The 18,027-nt window shown below is 36.8% G+C and overlaps 1 protein-coding gene across 34 annotated transcripts in view; it reads right to left on the reverse strand.

Moving 5' to 3' along the window:
• Nucleotides 1-18,027, reverse strand: part of BAZ2B (bromodomain adjacent to zinc finger domain 2B) — a 407,614-nt gene that overhangs the window by 279,849 nt on the left and 109,738 nt on the right. The window contains exon 1 of one of the 34 annotated variants that reach the window (XM_031651782.1): nt 15,278-15,940. The exons of the other annotated variants lie outside the window; for them this stretch is intronic. The gene's annotated coding sequence lies outside the window, so the exon portion shown is untranslated. Of the gene's footprint in view, nt 1-15,277; nt 15,941-18,027 lie in introns of those variants that run through there. 34 annotated transcript variants of the gene reach the window in all.

Genomic DNA, 18,027 nt, shown 5'->3' on the forward strand with positions numbered 1-18,027 from the left:
ACAGGAAATGGAGAGTGACTCCACAGGGAGTCCTATGCTCAGGATCCTTTTGGACCTTCCCTCATATATACCAGGGTTACTCCAGCCTGGGCGACAGAGCAAGACTCTGTCTCCCAAAGAAAAAAAAACCATGCGAAAAGGAAGAGTGGATAGCATGAAAGAGGTTAAAATATACTGGATAAAAAATAGAAGTGAAGTCAATTCAACAGGTATGTTTCAAGTGCTTACCATATTATAGACACAGTTATACAGAGCTATAACATTAAGGATATAAAGGTAAATGGAGGAATTCATTAAGTCGAGAAGGCTTAACAAACCTTTGCCTCCAAACAAGCCAACACCCAAATGATTTAATTTAAATAAAATTAAAACTGCTTTTAAGGTTGGACCACAGTATTTGCCACTACTTAATGATTGAACCTCTTTGTGTCTAAGATTCCTAATCTGTAAAGTGAGGAATGGAGACCCTAGATCACTCACTTCTAAAATTTGAAGAGTCAAAACAATGTTGACAGACTAGAAATTGGAATAATAGGTCAAAATTCACAAAAAGTATGATTTTAGTCCTATATTTACATGCATTTTATTAACATGATTATAAAACTCTTGTAGTGATACTAGTATGTCCTCAAGAATATCATTTTCAAAAGATAATAATTTTAATATGATTGAATATGAAATCTCCAAAAATACATTCTTAGAAAATCTAAGAATCTCTATGTTTTCCTTCAATCATAGCAACTGCTTTTAGACTATATGAAGTTTGGAGGACAGAAAGCTCAATTCTACAAACAGCATACTAAAATGCTAGGACCAAAATTCACATACAGTAGTAAAATATCTTTCCTTTAAGATCTAGAAACTGAAATCCTGAGACACAAACAGCTTCACAACATTACTAAGAATATAAATTAGCTCCACAATTTTATTTAAAAGGTCAACTAAACCCAGCTGGTCTTACTGAGAATCAGTAAAGGAAATCTGAATTTGATTCCTAGATTTACTATACACTAGCTATGTAATCTTGGGCAAGTTACTTAGTCACATCTCAGTTTCCTCAACTGTAAGTAGAACAAATATACCCACCTAAGAGAAATCTTGTGAGGATTACACAAATAAATATATGGAAAGCTCTAACAGCATAACATCAATGTGGTCAAAAGATGTTGACAGATAATTTATAGAAAAAATAAAAGAGATCCGTCTGGTCAACAAAGTGAGACTCCGTCTTTACAAAAAATAAAAACCAACTAATAAATAAGAAAGAAATAAAGGTGACCAATGCATGAAAATAAACTAACTCTTATGAATAGAGAAATGCAAATTTGAACAATCTTGAGTTATTATGCACCAATCAGATTTTATCAAAGGTTTAAAAAAAAACCAAAACAAAGCCTTCAGAATTAGTAGTTTTAGAGGGAGTGTAAATTGATACCACCACTCTGAAAGACAGTTCGGTAACAAGTATAAAAGTTTTGGCTGGGTGCTGTGGCTCACACTTGTAATCCCAGCACTTTGGGAGGCCGAGGCGGGCAGATCACCTGAGGTCAGGAGTTTGAGACCAGCCTGACCAATATGGAGAAACCCCGTTTCTACTAAAAATACAAAATTAGCCAGGCGTGGTGGCACACGCCTGTAATCCCAGCTACTCGGGAGGCTGACGCAGGAGAATCACTTGAGCCCAGGAGACAGAGGTTGCAGTGAGCCGAGATTGCACCATCGCACTCCAGCCTGGGCAACAAGAGTGAAACCATATCTCAAAAAAAAAAAAAAAAAATTGATCCAGCAATTTCGCTTTCAGGAATTTAACCTGTGCAGATAATCACAAGGGTAAAAAGTCACATCCATAAAATGCTCATCATAGAACTTTAATAGTTTGGAAAACTTAGAAATCATTTAAATGTCTATTAATGGACAATAATTAAATTACAGTATATCCATAAAATGATCTGCAGTTATTAATAATTTATATTCTCTACACTAGTTTAAAAAGTAAAGTGTGGCCGGGCGCGGTGGCTCACGCCTGTAACCCCAGCACTTTGAGAGGCCGAGACGGGCGGATCACAAGGTCAGGAGACAGAGACCATCCTGGCTAACATGGTGAAACCCTGTCTCTACTAAAAATACAAAAAATTAGTCGGGCATGGTGGCCTACGCCTGTAGTTCCAGTCACTTGGGAGGCTGAGGCAGAAGAATCGCTTGAACCCCGGAGGCAGAGGTTGCAGTGAGCGGAGATCACGCCATTGCACTCCAGTCTGGGCTACAGCGCGAGACTGTGTCTCAAAAAAAAAAAAAAAAAAAAAAAAGAAAGCGTGGCTAGGAACGGTGGCTTATACGTGTATTCTCAGCCCTTTGGGAGAACGAGGTTGGAAGACTACTCGAGCCCAGGAGTTCAAGACCAGCCTGAGCAACACAGTGAGACCCCCATTTTTCCAAAAATTTTAAAAATTAGTTGGGTGCAGTGGTGAATGCCTCTAGTCCCAGCTACTCGTAAGGATGAGGCAGGAGGATCATTTGAGCCCAGGGGGTCAAGGCCGCAGTGAGCCATGATGGTACCACTGCACTCCATCCTAGGTGACAGAGTGAAATCCTATCTCTAAAAAAAATTAACTTAAGAAATAACATATTCCAGAACATATTATTGTTTAAAAAGGTAAATTACAAACCAATAGACTATGACCTTATTTTTATAAATGTGTGTGTATATTTATAGGGAAGAGCATTTACCACGTTAACAAGGTTAGCTCCAAATAGTAGAATTTTAAGGGATTTAACTGTCTTTAAAAAATTCTTTCTGCATTAAGTTACACTTTCTATAAGTATGCATTACCTTTATAATCAGAAAAATACTATTTTGATTTCTTTAAATAAATTTGAAAAAGAACTAAAAGCGGATACCAGTTCTTGGTCCAATGATTGTTTTCACTACACAAAATGATTTGCTTGATCCAAGCAAATGTTAAGTTAGGGAGGAAAAGTACTTTAAATGTGCCCTAAGATTAGAGGAACCTGACAGCCTAGGGAAAGATGAAAACTAATAACAATTATGTGACAAGACTCAACAATATCTCATCTTAAAACATATCTGCTTCAGTTTAGATTGACCAAAGTCCTTTTATACACCACAAGAAATAAAAGTAGGCACCTTAAGGAGAAAAACTAAAGAAACAGCTAAGAAATTTACTAAACACACTGAAACTTATAATACTGCTTTTCAAGCTATTCTTAAAGTAATTAAAAGAATGATTCAACATAAGAAAAGAACTGGTTCATTTGTGTTAGAGGACTTAAGTAATTTAAAGAAAGCTACATCAAACTGTCTGAAACCTCACTTGTTTTTACTTGTCATTAATTACCTACCAAGATATCACCTGCTAACAAAAAGAAAAACCTAAAGAAATACAAATTTTAACACTTCCTAGTATCAACACATGAAAACTGTTTTTTTCCCTTATAAAAACTCTAGTGCTTAGCTTTCTTATTTGAATTCAGGAAAGAGTACTAAATGAAGATAAAAATTCAAAGCAAAAGGAACAACACTGAACAACAGAGTCAAGAAACAGACTGTGGTTTCAATTATCTATTAACTCAGTCTTAATTTTCATATAAGTAAAACAAGAAGATTGACAAGAGCTTAAAATACTTTTAATGGAGTATCAGTGATATAATACACTCTTTGAAAAATTCACAGTCCATGAAAAAAAGAAAAGTTCTAGGGTAAAATAAGTTCAGAAAATTGTGCACACCCTTTGCCCCTTTTGGAGATCCATAATGCAGAAAAGAAAATATTTTTGTGTAACCCAATGTTTCCCAAAATGGGAGACAAACTACATGTCCCTCAACAATGGAATGATTTTAAAATGCTTACATTAGACAGATCAACGTGACAAAAAGTTAACAAGGATATCCAGGAATTGAACTAAGTTCTGCACCAAGCAGACCTAATAGACATCTACAGGACTCTCCACCCCAAATCAACAGAATATACATTCTTCTCAGCACCACATCGCACTTATTCCAAAATTGACCACATAGTTGGAAGTAAAGCACTCCTCAGGAAATGTAAAAGAACAGAAATTATAACAAACTGTCTCTAGGACCACAGTGCGATCAAACTAGAACTCAGGATTAAGAAACTCACTCAAAATCACTCAACTACACAGAAACTGAACAACCTGCTCCTGAATGACTACTGGGTACATAATGAAATGAAGGCAGAAATAAAGATGTTCTTTGAAACCAATGAGAACAAAGACACAACATACCACAACCTATGGGACATATTTAAAGCAGTGTGTAGAGGGAAATTTACAGCACTAAATGCCCATGAGAAAGCAGGAAAGATCTAAAATTGACACCCTAACATCACAATGAAAAGAACTACACAAGCAACAGCAAACAAATTCAAAAGCTAGCAGAAGACAAGAAATAACTAAGATCAGAGCAGAATTGAAGGAGATAGAGACACAAAAACCCCTTCAAAAAAGCAATGAATCCAGGAGCTGGTTTTTTGAAAAGATCAACAAAATTGACAAATGACTAGCAAGACTAATAAAGACGAAAAGAGAGAAGAATCAAATAGACGCAATAAAAAATGATAAAGGGGATATCACCACCGATCCCACAGAAATACAAACTACCATCAGAGAATACTATAAACACCTCTACGCAAATAAACAAGATAACCTAGAAGAAATCGATAAATTCCTGGACACATACACGCTCCCAAGACTAAACCAGGAAGAAGGTGAATCCCTGAATAGACCAATAACAAGCTCTGAAATTGAGGCAATAATTAATAGCCTACCAACGAAAAAAAGTTCAAGACCAGATGGATTCATAACCGAATTCTACCAGAGATACAAAGGAGCTGGTACCATTCCTTCTGAAACTATTCCAATCAATAGAAAAAGAGGGAATCCTTCCTAACTCATTTTAATGCTAGCATCATCCTGATACCAAAACCTGGCAGAGACACAACAAAAAAAGAGAATTTTAGTCCAATATCCCTGATGAACATCGATGCAAAAATCCTCAATAAAATACCGGCAAACCGAATCCAGCAGCACATCAAAAAGCTTATCCACCACGATTAAGCTGGCTTCATCCCTGGGATGCAAGGCTGGTTCAACATACACAAATCAGGAAACGTAATCCATCATAGAACCAAAGACAAAAACCACATGATTATCTCAATAGATGCAGAAAAGGGCTTTGACAAAATTTAACAGCCCTTCATGCTAAAACCTCTCAATAAACTAGGTATTGATGGGACGTATCTCAAAACAGTAAGAGCTATTTATGACAAACCCACAGCCAATATCATACTGAATGGACAAAAACTGGAAGCATTCCTTTGAAAACTGGCACAAGACAGGGATGCCCTCTCTCACCACTCCTATTCATCATAGTGTTGGAAGTTCTAGCCAGGTCAATCAGGCAAGAGAAAGAAATAAAGGGTATTTGATTAGGAAAAGAGGAAGTCAAATTGTCCCTGTTTGCAGATGACATGATTGTATACTTAGAAAACCCCATCGTGTCAGCCCCAAATCTCCTTAAGCTGATAAGCAACTTCAGCAAAGTCTCAGGATACAAAATCAGTGTGCAAAAATCACATGCATTCCTATACACCAACAATCGAGAAGAGCCAAATCATGAGTGAACTCCCATTCACAATCGCTTCAAAGAGAATAAAATACCTAGGAATCCAACTTACAAGGGATGTGAAGGACCTCTTCAAGGAGAACTACAAACCACTGCTCAATGAAATAAAAGAGGACACAAACAAATGGAAGAACATTCCATGCTCATGGATAGAAAGAATCAACATCACGAAAATGGCCATACTGCCCAAGGTAATTTATAGGTTCAATACCATCCCCATCAAGCTACCAATGACTTCTTCACAAAATTGGAAAAAACTACTTTAAACTTCATATGGATCCAAAAAAGAGCTCGCATTGCCAAGACAATCCTAAGCCAAAAGAACAAAGCTGGAGGCATCATGCTACCTAACTTCAAACTATTCTACAAGGCTACAGTAACCAAAACAGCATGGTACTGGTACCAAAACAGAGATATAGACCAATGGAACAGAACAGAGCCCTCAGAAATAATACCACACATCTACAACCATCTGATCTTTGACAATCCTGACAAAAACAAGCAATGGGGGAAATGATTCCCTATATTTAATAAATGGTGCTGGGAAAATTGGCTAGCCATAAGTAGAAAGCTGAAACTGGATCCCTTCCTTCCACCTCATACAAAAATTAATTCAAGATGGATTAAAGACTTAAATGTTAGACCTAAAACCATAAAAACCCTAGAAGAAAACCTAGGCAATACCATTCAGGACATAGGCATGGGCAAGGACTTTATGACTAAAACATCAAAAATAATGGCGACAAAAGCCAAAATTGACAAACGGGATCTAATTAAACTAAAAAGCTTCTGCACAGCAAAAGAAACTACCATCAGAGTAAACAGACAACCTACAGAATGGGAGAAAATTTTTACAATCTACCCATCTGACAAAGGGCTAATATCCAGAATTGACAAAGAACTTAAACAAATTTACAAGAAAAAAATCAAACAACCCCATCAAAAAGTGGGCAAAGGATATGAACAGGCACTTCTCAAGAGAAGACATTTATGCAGCCAACAGACACATGAAAAAATGCTCATCATCACTGGCCATTAGAGAAATGCAAATCAAAACCACAATGAGATACCATCTCACACCAGTTAGAATGGCGACCATTAAAAAGTCAGGAAACAACAGGTGCTGGAGAGAATGTGGAGAAATAGGAACACTTTTACACTATTGGTGGGACTGTAAACTAGTTCAACCATTGTGGAAGACAGTGTGGTGATTCCTCAAGGATCTAGAACTAGAAATACCATTTGACTCAGCCATCCCATTACTGGGTATACACCCAAAGGATTACAAATCATGCTGCTATAAAGACACATGCACCCGTATGTTTACTGCGACACTATTCACAATAGCAAAGACTTGGAACCAATCCAAATGTCCATCAATGATAGGCTGGATTAAGAAAATGTGGCACATACACACCATGGAATACTATGCAGCCATAAAAAAGGATGAGTTCATGTCCTTTGTAGAGACGTGGAAGAAGCTGGAAACCATCATTCTGAGCAAACTATTGCAAGGACAGAAAATCAAACATCGCATGTTCTCACTCACAGGTGGGAACTGAACAATGAGAACACTTGGACACAGGGTCCGGAACATCACACACGGGGGCCTGTTGTGGGGCGGGGCGAGTGGGGAGGGACAGCATTAGGAGATATACCTAATGTAAATGACGAGTTAATGGGTGCAGCACACCAACATGGCACGTGTATATATATGTAACAAACCTGCACGTTGTGCACATGTACCCTAGAACTTAAAGTATAATTTAAAAAATGCTTACACGTCACTGTATAATCTTTTCAAAGAAAACACATTTATACATATTCACATGGCAGACTTCTGTGACATAGGTAAAATATATAATCAAACTACGAAATAATGCATACTTAACTAGCTTTTAAAAAATAAGTATATATATTCATATGCATATAAAAAAGTCTGAAAGAATGCACAGCAAACCATTTTAAAGTAATTCTGGAAATTGCAATCAGCAGGGCCAAAGGGAATACATCTACTTTATGAATGGACAGATTTGAGTTTCTCCGGTAAGAATATATCGTTTTGTAATACAAATAAGTAGCCAACAGAAAACATAAATGCACTGGGTAAGTTCACATACTTTTTTTTGAGATTCTGTAACCCAAGCTGGAGTGCAGTGCGCGATCACGGCTCACCGCAGCTTCAACCTCCCAGGTTCAAGCTCAGCCTCTGGAGTAGCTGGGACAACAGGCCAGCACTACAATGTCTAAATAATTTTTGTACTTTTTTTAAGAGATGGGGTCCCACTATGTTGCCCAGGCTCGTCTTGAACTCCTGGACTCCAGTGATCAGCCCACCTCAGCCTCCCAAAGTGCTTGGATTACAGGTGTGAGCTACTGGGCCTGGCTGTTCATATTACTTAAAATAAATTTTTCACAACAAAAATATATTGGCTCTTTTATAAATATGAAATTTAATGCATTTCTTCTAACAGAATGTATCTCCAGATTACTGAATTAAAGACTTCGTAAGATATTCACTGAGGCGTTACCTATAAAAATACACATTGGGAACACTTAAATGCTTATAATAATCAATAGTTAAGTAAATGACTAAATATCAACCCAAGATAATTTTTCAATTTGCCTATTTTGTTTATGAATTGCCTACAGTTTTATAAGGATTTTGAAAGCTAACGCAACAAAAAATTTGTATAATTATGTAGAATACACAGCAACACAAAATACTTATACATATAAGTAAAAAAATTCCAATGCATAATTTGTTATTTTACCTGTAAAAAATCTGAAATATATTCTTTTTTTTTTTTTTTTTTTGAGATGGAGTCTCGCTCTTGTTGCCCAGGCTAGAGTACAATGGCGCAATCTCAGCTCACTGCAACCTCTGCCTCCCAGGTTCAAATGATTCTCCTGCCTAAGCCTCCCAAGTAGCTGGGATTACAGGCGCCACCACCACACCCAGCTAATTTTTGTATTTTCAGTAGAGATGGGGTTTCGCCATGTTGGCCAGGCTGGTCTAGAGCTCCTGAGCTCAGGTGATCCGCCTGCCTCGGCCTCCCAAAGTGCTGGGATTATAGGCGTGAGCCTGATTTAGGTTTTAAGAGGATCACTTTGGTTGCTATGTTGAGAACAGACTCGGGAGTAGGAGTAGTAGCCATTCAGAAGGCCACTACAAATAACCAAGAGATGATAGTAACCTGGGCCACAGAACAGTGAAGGTGATGAAAAACGTGGTGAGAATTCGAATAGATTTTGAAAGTAGAATCAACACAATTTGTTGACGCCTTATAAGTGGGATATGGGAGGAGTTAAGATACAGAAAAGAAGAGTCAAGAATGTAGACAAGAATGGAGTCAAGGATGACAGGACGTGGTTTAGATCTGTGTCCTCACCAAATCTCATGTTGAAATGTAATCTCCAATATTAAAGGTGGAGCCTGGCGGGAGGTGATTGGATCATAGGGGTGGATTTCTCATGAATGGCCTAGGACCATCCCCTTGGTACTGTTCTTGCAATAGTGAGTTCTTGGGAGATCTAGTCATTTAAAAGTGTATAGCACCTGGCCACTCTCTCGCTTGCTCCTGCTTTCACCATATGATATGCCTGCTCCCCCTTTGCCTGCTGTCATGATTGGGAGCTTACTGAAACCTCCCCAGAAGCAGATGCCACTATGCTTCCTGTACAGCCTTCGGAACCATAAGCCAATTAAACCTCTTTCCTTATAAATTACCCAGTCTCAGGTATTTCTTTATAGCAGTGCAAGAACAGACTAATACAATAGCGTTTTCTCGATATGTGCAGTAAGAATGAGTTGTCACTAAGATGGGGAAGACTGTTATAGGGATAGACTTGAGTGGTGAAGTCAAACTTTTGACACTGAACATGTTAAATTTAAGATGCCTCATCAGTGTGCAGGTAGAGAAGTCAAGAAGACAGGAAGACAATTGGCTGTAAGAGTAAAGTGGCTTGCTCCACTTTAAAGAATGTGATATGAAACTTCTATTTTAGGGATGTAGTTGCAAAAAACACAATGATTTACAATTAGGGGATCCATCTTCACAGATAAAATATTGTCTGGCCCTCAACAGACACATAAAAAAATATGGTAAATGAATGTGAAAATTGCATTAAATGTTTACATTTATATGCATATATATTTTTTATGATTTCCTGTTTTGACCTTTTTGATTAAATGAATAGCTATCAAATCCAATTGCATTGGATAAGAAGTCTGTTGCTGTAAATTTTGCAAATAATGGTTAAAAGCCATTTTTAAATATGTTAAGTATCCATACTAGAAATATTCTAAATAAAATGGTTAACAGACTTCTTTCTCCTTAATTGTCAATTTCTGATACCCAGAATTATTTAATAAAATCAGTTTGATATTTCCTACGTGTTAGTTTTATCACTGTAATATAGTGATGCCCTCATTCAATGACTAGGACTTTGTCCCTATGCTAAATGGCCCCAGCCAGACTGCTTTCAAGTTTTTCAGTTTCCTCTCTTATTAGAAGGTGTGACCTGCTTGCTGCCTAAATGCTTATTTAAAGCTAATCTTTTCAACATTATTGGCTTAAATAAATGACTTTTTTTTACAAATTTTTGGCAAAAGTCACCTTTACACTGCTAACTCAGAAACTATGAGTAAGGCAGATTTCATACTCAGAATCTGAATGTACAAGTCAGTCATTTTATATGTGCTTAGAAGTAGATTATTGTTTTTATAGTAATTATTTTACAACATCAGCTTTAACTTTAAAATTTCACATTAAACCTAAGAACCCATTGCTATTTACTGTTTATTGATCATCTATACATTGTGGTAATGATATTACGATTATAATTTTTTACATCTGACACAGCAAAAAAGAATTTGTGAGGATCTCAAGACTAAAAGTTATTACTTAACCCTTGAAAATGTGTTTTATTTTGTGACCCAAACAGTTTTGTTTTGATTTTTTGTAGGGAAAGTGCTCGGCTGTATACGCAAATCTGCTGAACAAACATAAATAAATCACCTACATAGAATTCAGAATTTTTCTTGTAAATTACTACTAACCTTGCTACCAAGCTACCTTAAAAGTGTTATCAATCCATTTTCAGTTGAACCAGTTTATCAACTTCAGGCTTCTAAGTATCTTACTAAAGAAAAAAAAATTTAAGGAAGACCAATAATTATTACTTTTGTTCTGTATCCAAACACTACTGATATAAATGAATTATTTATCTTGAACATTAAAAGACTTAAATCTTAGCACTTTGGGAGACTGAGGCAGGAGGACTGCTTGAGACTAGGAGTTCAAGAACAACCTGAGCAACAAAATGAGATCCTGTCCCTACTTAAAAATAGCATAAAACATTTTTTAAAAACTAAAGAATAAAAATGTATTGAAAAATTAAAATTATTCCAGATAGAATATACTGAGGTTTGCATAATATAAACTCTAAAACTAAAAAATAAATTGATGTATAAAAGCTAAAATTTAGATTTTCCACTAACAGTTTGATCCTACAAGATCTTACAAGAGTTCACTACCTAAGATCTGAAGAGTTCACTACCTAAGAAATAACATTTCTCTCCTCCCTCAAGTACATCTTCCACAATGCCAATAGACATACCTTCCTAAAACCTAAATCTCACTAAACCTAATCATGTCTCTTCCCCTTTTTAATAACTTAACATAAAAATGGGAGGAAAAACTTTAATAATATCCTATCACCTGCAACTTTCTTAATTGCCTATCTAAACCTCACCTTCCAATGTTATGTGCCAGCACTTCCTACAATACCTGAACTTTAAACCTGCCTGTCCTTTCCCACTTTGCACATCTGGACATACTTCAATTCACTCATCAAAAATTCACTAAAATCGAAACTTTTTAACCAGCTAATATTTATTGACTAAATTACCAAGTTTAAGGCCCAGTGCTGTATTGTAAATATGTAACTTTTAAGATGCAGTCCTTGCCCTCAAAGTTTAACAATCTGGTGCATTTCTCCCTAAAACCTTACCCCTCTCAGAGCTACCTTTTACATTAAATCTAATTCTCCGGATGTACTTATCATACTATACAGTAATTATTTACATGACTGTTTTCCCCTACTAGTCTGCGAACAGAAAGAAGCAAAATGAATTACCAAAGTAGTTGTTCAATGCTGCAATTGTATACAATATATCAAGAGCAAAAACAAAACAAAAAAAGGCCAGGAGCAGTGGGTAACGCCTGTAATCCCAACACTTTCGGAGGCCAATGTGAGCGCACTGCTTGAGCCTTGGAGTGTTAAGATCAGCCTGGGCAACATAGTTGAGACCCCCTCTCTACTAAAAATTACACAAATTAGCTGAACATGGTGGCATGTGTCTGTAGTCCCATCTACTCGGGAGGCTAAGGCAGAAGGATAGCTTGAGTCTGGAGCTTGAGGCTGCAGTGAGATATGATTGTACCATTACACTTCAGCCTGGGTAACACACAGACCAAGACCCTGGCTCAACAGAAAAAAAAAAAAACAAAAAACCTGCTTGCCAAATGAAACAAAATGTGGTAACACCTTACCATTATATAACCATATTTAAATGAGCCTTCATTTTAATCTATAAGATATATTTATGAATTAATGGTGAATCATCTCAGCCAACAATAACTCCGATATAGGTTGGGTGTAGTGGTTCATGCCTGTAATCTCAACACCTTGGGAGGCCAAGGTGAGAGAACTACTTGAGCCCAGAAGTTGGAGGCTGCAGTGGGCTATGACTGGCCACTGCACTCCAGCCTGGGCAACAGAGTAAGATCTTCACACACACACACACACACACACACACACACACCTCTCTTAAATATGACCACAGTCCATTATTTCCCCAACGAAGACAATTCTTCAGTGGGGAGGGTCCATCCCAAACTTTGCAGATGTTTAGCACTGCTGGCCCTGCAGACTCAATATCAGTAGCTCGGTTTAGTCATTATGACAAACCAAAACATACAACACATTAAAAAATGCTCCCTAGGTGAATAAGCAGACCCTGAGATGAGAACCAGTGCTTAGCTTTGTAGCTCTTTTTGACTTTATTTATAAATAAATCATATATTCCATAGAAAATACTTGCCATGCATCTCTAAAACAAAAACAAAATGTAAGTAAAATAAAAATTGTAATATGAAATTATTTCCTCAAATACTGGGAACACATTTTATATAGTCAGCCACTCTACCTTAGGGAGATATACATAAGCAAAAAGACTAAAGGCAGGTTGAAGCAGTAAGGACCAGAAAGAAAATATGGCATCTAAAGTCTACATGCAGATGCCAGAATTAAACAAACTAATTTCTTCAAAAGCAGGATTTTCAAGATGGTCTTTTAAAATGTGGGAAGAAATCATAAAGAATCTAACTTTTATTAAGAGAACAAGAAAAGTTTGCTAACTACTAATATTTAACACATGGATGAAGACTGCTGCCACTCACAGGATTGAATATTACGCTTTTTATGCCAAGCTACCTGGCAGGAAGAATGTGAATTCCACATTGTAGAGGAACTCACAGTGGTATCCTTACTCACACTGCTCAGAATCATAATTTATGGGTCTATAATGAAGTAGATTTATAAATTATACTATTCTAAGCAAACTTTCATAAAAAGTGAGAGGTCTTTAAAAAGATTCGTTCCAAAAAACACATGGATTAAACATAATACTAGTTAACAGGATCACAAGAAATAACACAAAGTGCGAAAGCTGATGCTTTTGCTGCTAGTTACCAGCCACACTGTGAGGAAAAAACAATGATCTCAGCCAAAAAATAACTATAAATTTAAGAAGAAACTATTTGAGTTACCATATTTATTATTGTTAACAATCACCCTAAGTTTCTAATTCACTTTGAGAAACTGGCTAATAAGAATATAAAGCATTTGCAGTTAGCAAAATATCTTAAGACACTGTTTATATAATCTTTATGTCATCCTATTTCGTTTATATATATTAGTGTATATCTGACATAAAATACTAGAATATTAGTAAATTTATATAATCCATAAACAAATATACTGGTGATCCATGCTCCAAAACATTTTTATTGATAGGGAAACACAAAATAGTTCTAAGACCATCATTATAGAAGACAGGAGTCTAAAATAACGTAGTCTAAGAAGAATTTCCCAAACCTTTAAGTCAACCAGATTTAAGGATACCCAGCAAGGCCGGGCCCGGTGGTTCACACCTGTGATCCCAGCACTTTGGCAGGCCGAGGCAGGCAGATCATTTGAGGTCAGGAGTTCGAGACCAGCCTGGCCAATGTGGTAAAAACCCATCTCTACTAAAAATACAAAAATTAGCCAGGCATGGTGGCAGGCACCTGTAATCCCAGCTACTTGGGAGGCTGAGGCAGGAGAATCACTTGAACCTGGGAGGCAGAGGTTGCAGTGAGCCAAGATCATGCCACTGTACTCCAGTCTGGGCAACAAGAGCAAGACTCCATCTCAAACAAACAAACAAACAATAACAACAACAAAAAACCACCCAGCAAGAACTGGCTATTGTTAATCATCCACTCAAAAAAAAACAAAAACAAAAAACAAGTAAAAGCTCCTCAAAAATAGGCCAGGTGTGGTGGCTCACGCCTGTAATCCTAACACTTTGGGAGGCCAAGGTGGGTGGATTACCTGAGGCCAGGAGTTCAAGACCAGCCTGGCCAACATAGTGAAATCTCATCTCTACTAAAAATACAAAAACTTAGCCAGACGTGGTGGTGGGTGCCTATAATCCCAGCTACTAGAGAGGCTGAGGCAGGAGAATTGCTTGAACCCAGGGGCAGAGGATGCAGTGAGACAAGATCGTGCGACTTCACTCCAGCCTGGGAGAAAGAGCAAAAGTCCGATTAAAAATAAATAAACAAACAAACAAACAAACATATACGGGAATAGATTAGATATAAGAATTGAAAATTTTAAAGATAACAATCAGTGAAAAGATGCTTTAACTCAGGGTCTCAAAGCAAAATAATTTTAAAACGGTATGCTATTCCCTAATTGCAAAAATGGCGGGGGGGCATGGTGAAATGGAAAGAAGCAAATTTTTAGCAATCTCTAATAGTTCTTCTATTCACAATCTGGACTTTATCAGATTTACTTACATTTCAAGAGGAAAATAAAAAGTGTAAAACAGCACTTTTAAAAGGCTTCTAACTAGCTTTTAAAAATCATTTTTACATTTAAAATTTTTATTTTTAAACATTTCTTGAGTTGATAAACATGTAACATTAAATCTGCTTACATTTAATAGTATTTTAATGCATTCTTATCAGATTATAAAATCTATATCTCTGTTTCTAGGTTCACTTAAGTAGTATCTGTGAAAACATTTTGTCCACAGTGGGCTGACATGAAATAATATCAAATCTCATTGCCTAAAAAGTAGATGTTACTACTTATGAATAAAAATCACATTATAAACATTTAAAAGTATAACCATTACATAGAAATGAAAAGTTCTTTTCCAACTATTAAAAGAGCTCTTTCCTAAAAGCTTTCTAGGCAAGTGAACAACTCTGAAGCAAATGAAAATTAAGTTCCAGACTTTTTTTTTCTGATCAACAGGCTTCCATTACACACTTACTTCCATTAGAACAGGAGTTGTAATGGGACATGGCAACTACAGGTGAAGAGTTATCTCATTAATTTCAGTTGCTGGGTTTCTTGCCAGTTCCCCAGTCTACTTCTGTTTCTATGGCAACAAAGGTAGGATAAGGAAAACAGAAGGAACCACTTTCAGATAACAGCTAAGTGGGGAGAGTCAAAGTATTGAATGGCATATACAGTAATTTAATTTTAAGAAAATAATCTAAAATATTTTTTAAAAGAAGGAAATTGCAGTTCATACAACCTTAAAAATACTCAAAGGGAGGACCTTGCCATTCCAATATTTTTCCTTGATTGTTTTCATGAAAACATATTTAAATTTTACTGATAACTTTTCTAGAAATTTGATTCCACTCCTACTATGGGTGGCCCAAAACCCAAAAAACAAAACCAGAAATTATCAAATGCCCAGATTCATTTTCTAGCAAAAATCACAGTACTTGAAGTAATGCTTTTTAAAAAATATTCTATCATATTTTGTGATCCTAGTTAGGAATTCACTTTAAACTCTTACTTTCTTTAAAATAATTGATTCTAACATGGCCCTTTAAGCTAAGCAAAGCAGCTACATTTAAGTTCGAGACCAGGCTGGGCAACAAGGCAAGACGCTATCTCTACAAAAATTATTAAAATTAGCCAGGCATGATGGTGGGTGCCTGTATTCCCAGCTACTCAGGAGGTTGAGGCGTGAGGATCTGCTGAGCCTGGGAGGTTGAGGCTACAGTGAGCCATGTTTGCACCACCAAACTCCAGCCTGGGCAACAGAGTAAGACACTGTCTCAAACAAACAAAAAAACAAAGAAAAAGAAAAAAAAACAAATAGACCTATCTGTTAATATGAATCTTCCACATAGATATACTGTGTATCAATAAATTACATACAATGTGTCTGGAATGGACATTTCCTCAGTAGATTTACTAAGAAATTCTGGGATCATGTTAAGTCTGTAAATATTCAATATCATGAATTTTCTTTATTCATTTATTTATTTATTTTTAGAGACAGGGTCTTGCTATATTGCCTAGGCTGGTCTTAAACTCCTAGGCTTAAGCCATTCTCCTGCCTCAGTTTCCCAGTGCTGGGATTACAGGTATGAGCCACTGCACCTGGCCCAATAACATGACTTTAACAGATTTTTTTAAACTGCTTGTTCTTTTCCAAGTTGCTTTATATTCAAAATTATCTTCTTTCCTCTCTCACAACATTCCCATTCTCAAAAGAGACTGTCTGTCTCAATCTCATCCACTCACTTTGGTGGAAGCAAGTTGCCATGTCAGACACAGCACCATGGAAATGACCATGTGATCAAGAACTAAGGCCTCCCACCAACAGAACAGGGACAAGGAAAAAAGGCCTGCCAAGGACTATATGAACTTGGAAGCAGATCTTCTAGCCCTAGTTGGGCCTTGCAATGACTGCTGCCCCAACTGACAGTGTGACAGCCACCTCTTGAGAGACCTTAAGCCAAAACCACCTAACTAAGCCACTACCAGATTCCTGAACTACAGAAACTCCAATAACAAATATGTTTTAACCTGTTAAGTTTTGAAATATTTGCTAAACAGAATTAGATAAATTAATAAAGTATCTTATTCATCTCTTTATTCCCTCTCACCCCAACACTGAGTTCCCTGCCTGGAGAAGATACTTAGTAAATAAACGACTAAGCAAAGTCTTAAGATTTGTGATGCAGTTTGGCCAAAACTCACGCCACATGGGCCTACTCTACTGCCAAGGGAAACAAAAATTTAAGCCCCCCACTCCATATGACAACTAAAGTAATAAAAAGAAAATTCATGTTCACTTAATAAAACATATGATATGCAATCTGTGCCATCAGAGAACAAAGAGTATGGCCAAAATCTATATTCTCACCTTTATCTATCATTATTTTCCTCAGTGATCATGCAAACTTTGGCCAAATCTCTGTATTTTACCTTTGTAGAATCTGGAATGTACTTCTATGTATTCTATCAGTTGAAATCTTACCCCTCTTAACAATAATGTTCCTGCGAGGAAAAATTGTGGAAGACTTTAACAAAGGGAAAAAAAAGATTATGTCCTATCTAGGGCATCATACCAAGTTATCTGTCCCTTTCAGAAATGTTTTGGGGGTTGTTTTTCATGGTAAAATACACATACCAGTAGTCCCCACTTATCCATGTTTTTACTGTGAGGTTTCAGTTACGAGCAGTTGGCCAACGTCCAAAAATAATAAAAGGAAAATTTTAGGAATCAACAATTCACAAGTTTTAAATTGTGTGCCATTTTGAGTAGCATAATGAAATTTCATGCCTTCCCCCTCCATCCTGCCCGGGACACAAATCATCCCTTTGTCCAGCATATCCACTCTATAAACGCTACCTGCCTGTTAGTCATCTAATAGTTGTCTAGTTATTAGATTGACAAAACATAGTCATCCACTGGGGGTTGGGCAGCAACCACTGAGTGTCTTGGAACGTATCTCCTCGGGGACAAGGCAGGGACTACTGTAATGTAACATTTGCCATTTTTGCCAGTTTTTTAAAAAGCCTACATTCTCCTATCCAAGTACTAACCAGGCCTGTCCCTGCTTTGCTTTAGAGATTAGAGATCAGGCACATTCTTTAACCATTTTTAAGTGTACAATTAGCTGGTATTAAGTGCATTCACAACAGTGTGCAACCTCCACCACTATCCATTTGCAGGCCTTTCAATTCTCTTTGAACTAAATTCTCAGACAATAA

This window comes from Papio anubis, chromosome 10 (assembly GCF_008728515.1).
Source record: "Papio anubis isolate 15944 chromosome 10, Panubis1.0, whole genome shotgun sequence".
Classification (NCBI taxonomy): Eukaryota; Metazoa; Chordata; class Mammalia; order Primates; family Cercopithecidae; genus Papio; species Papio anubis.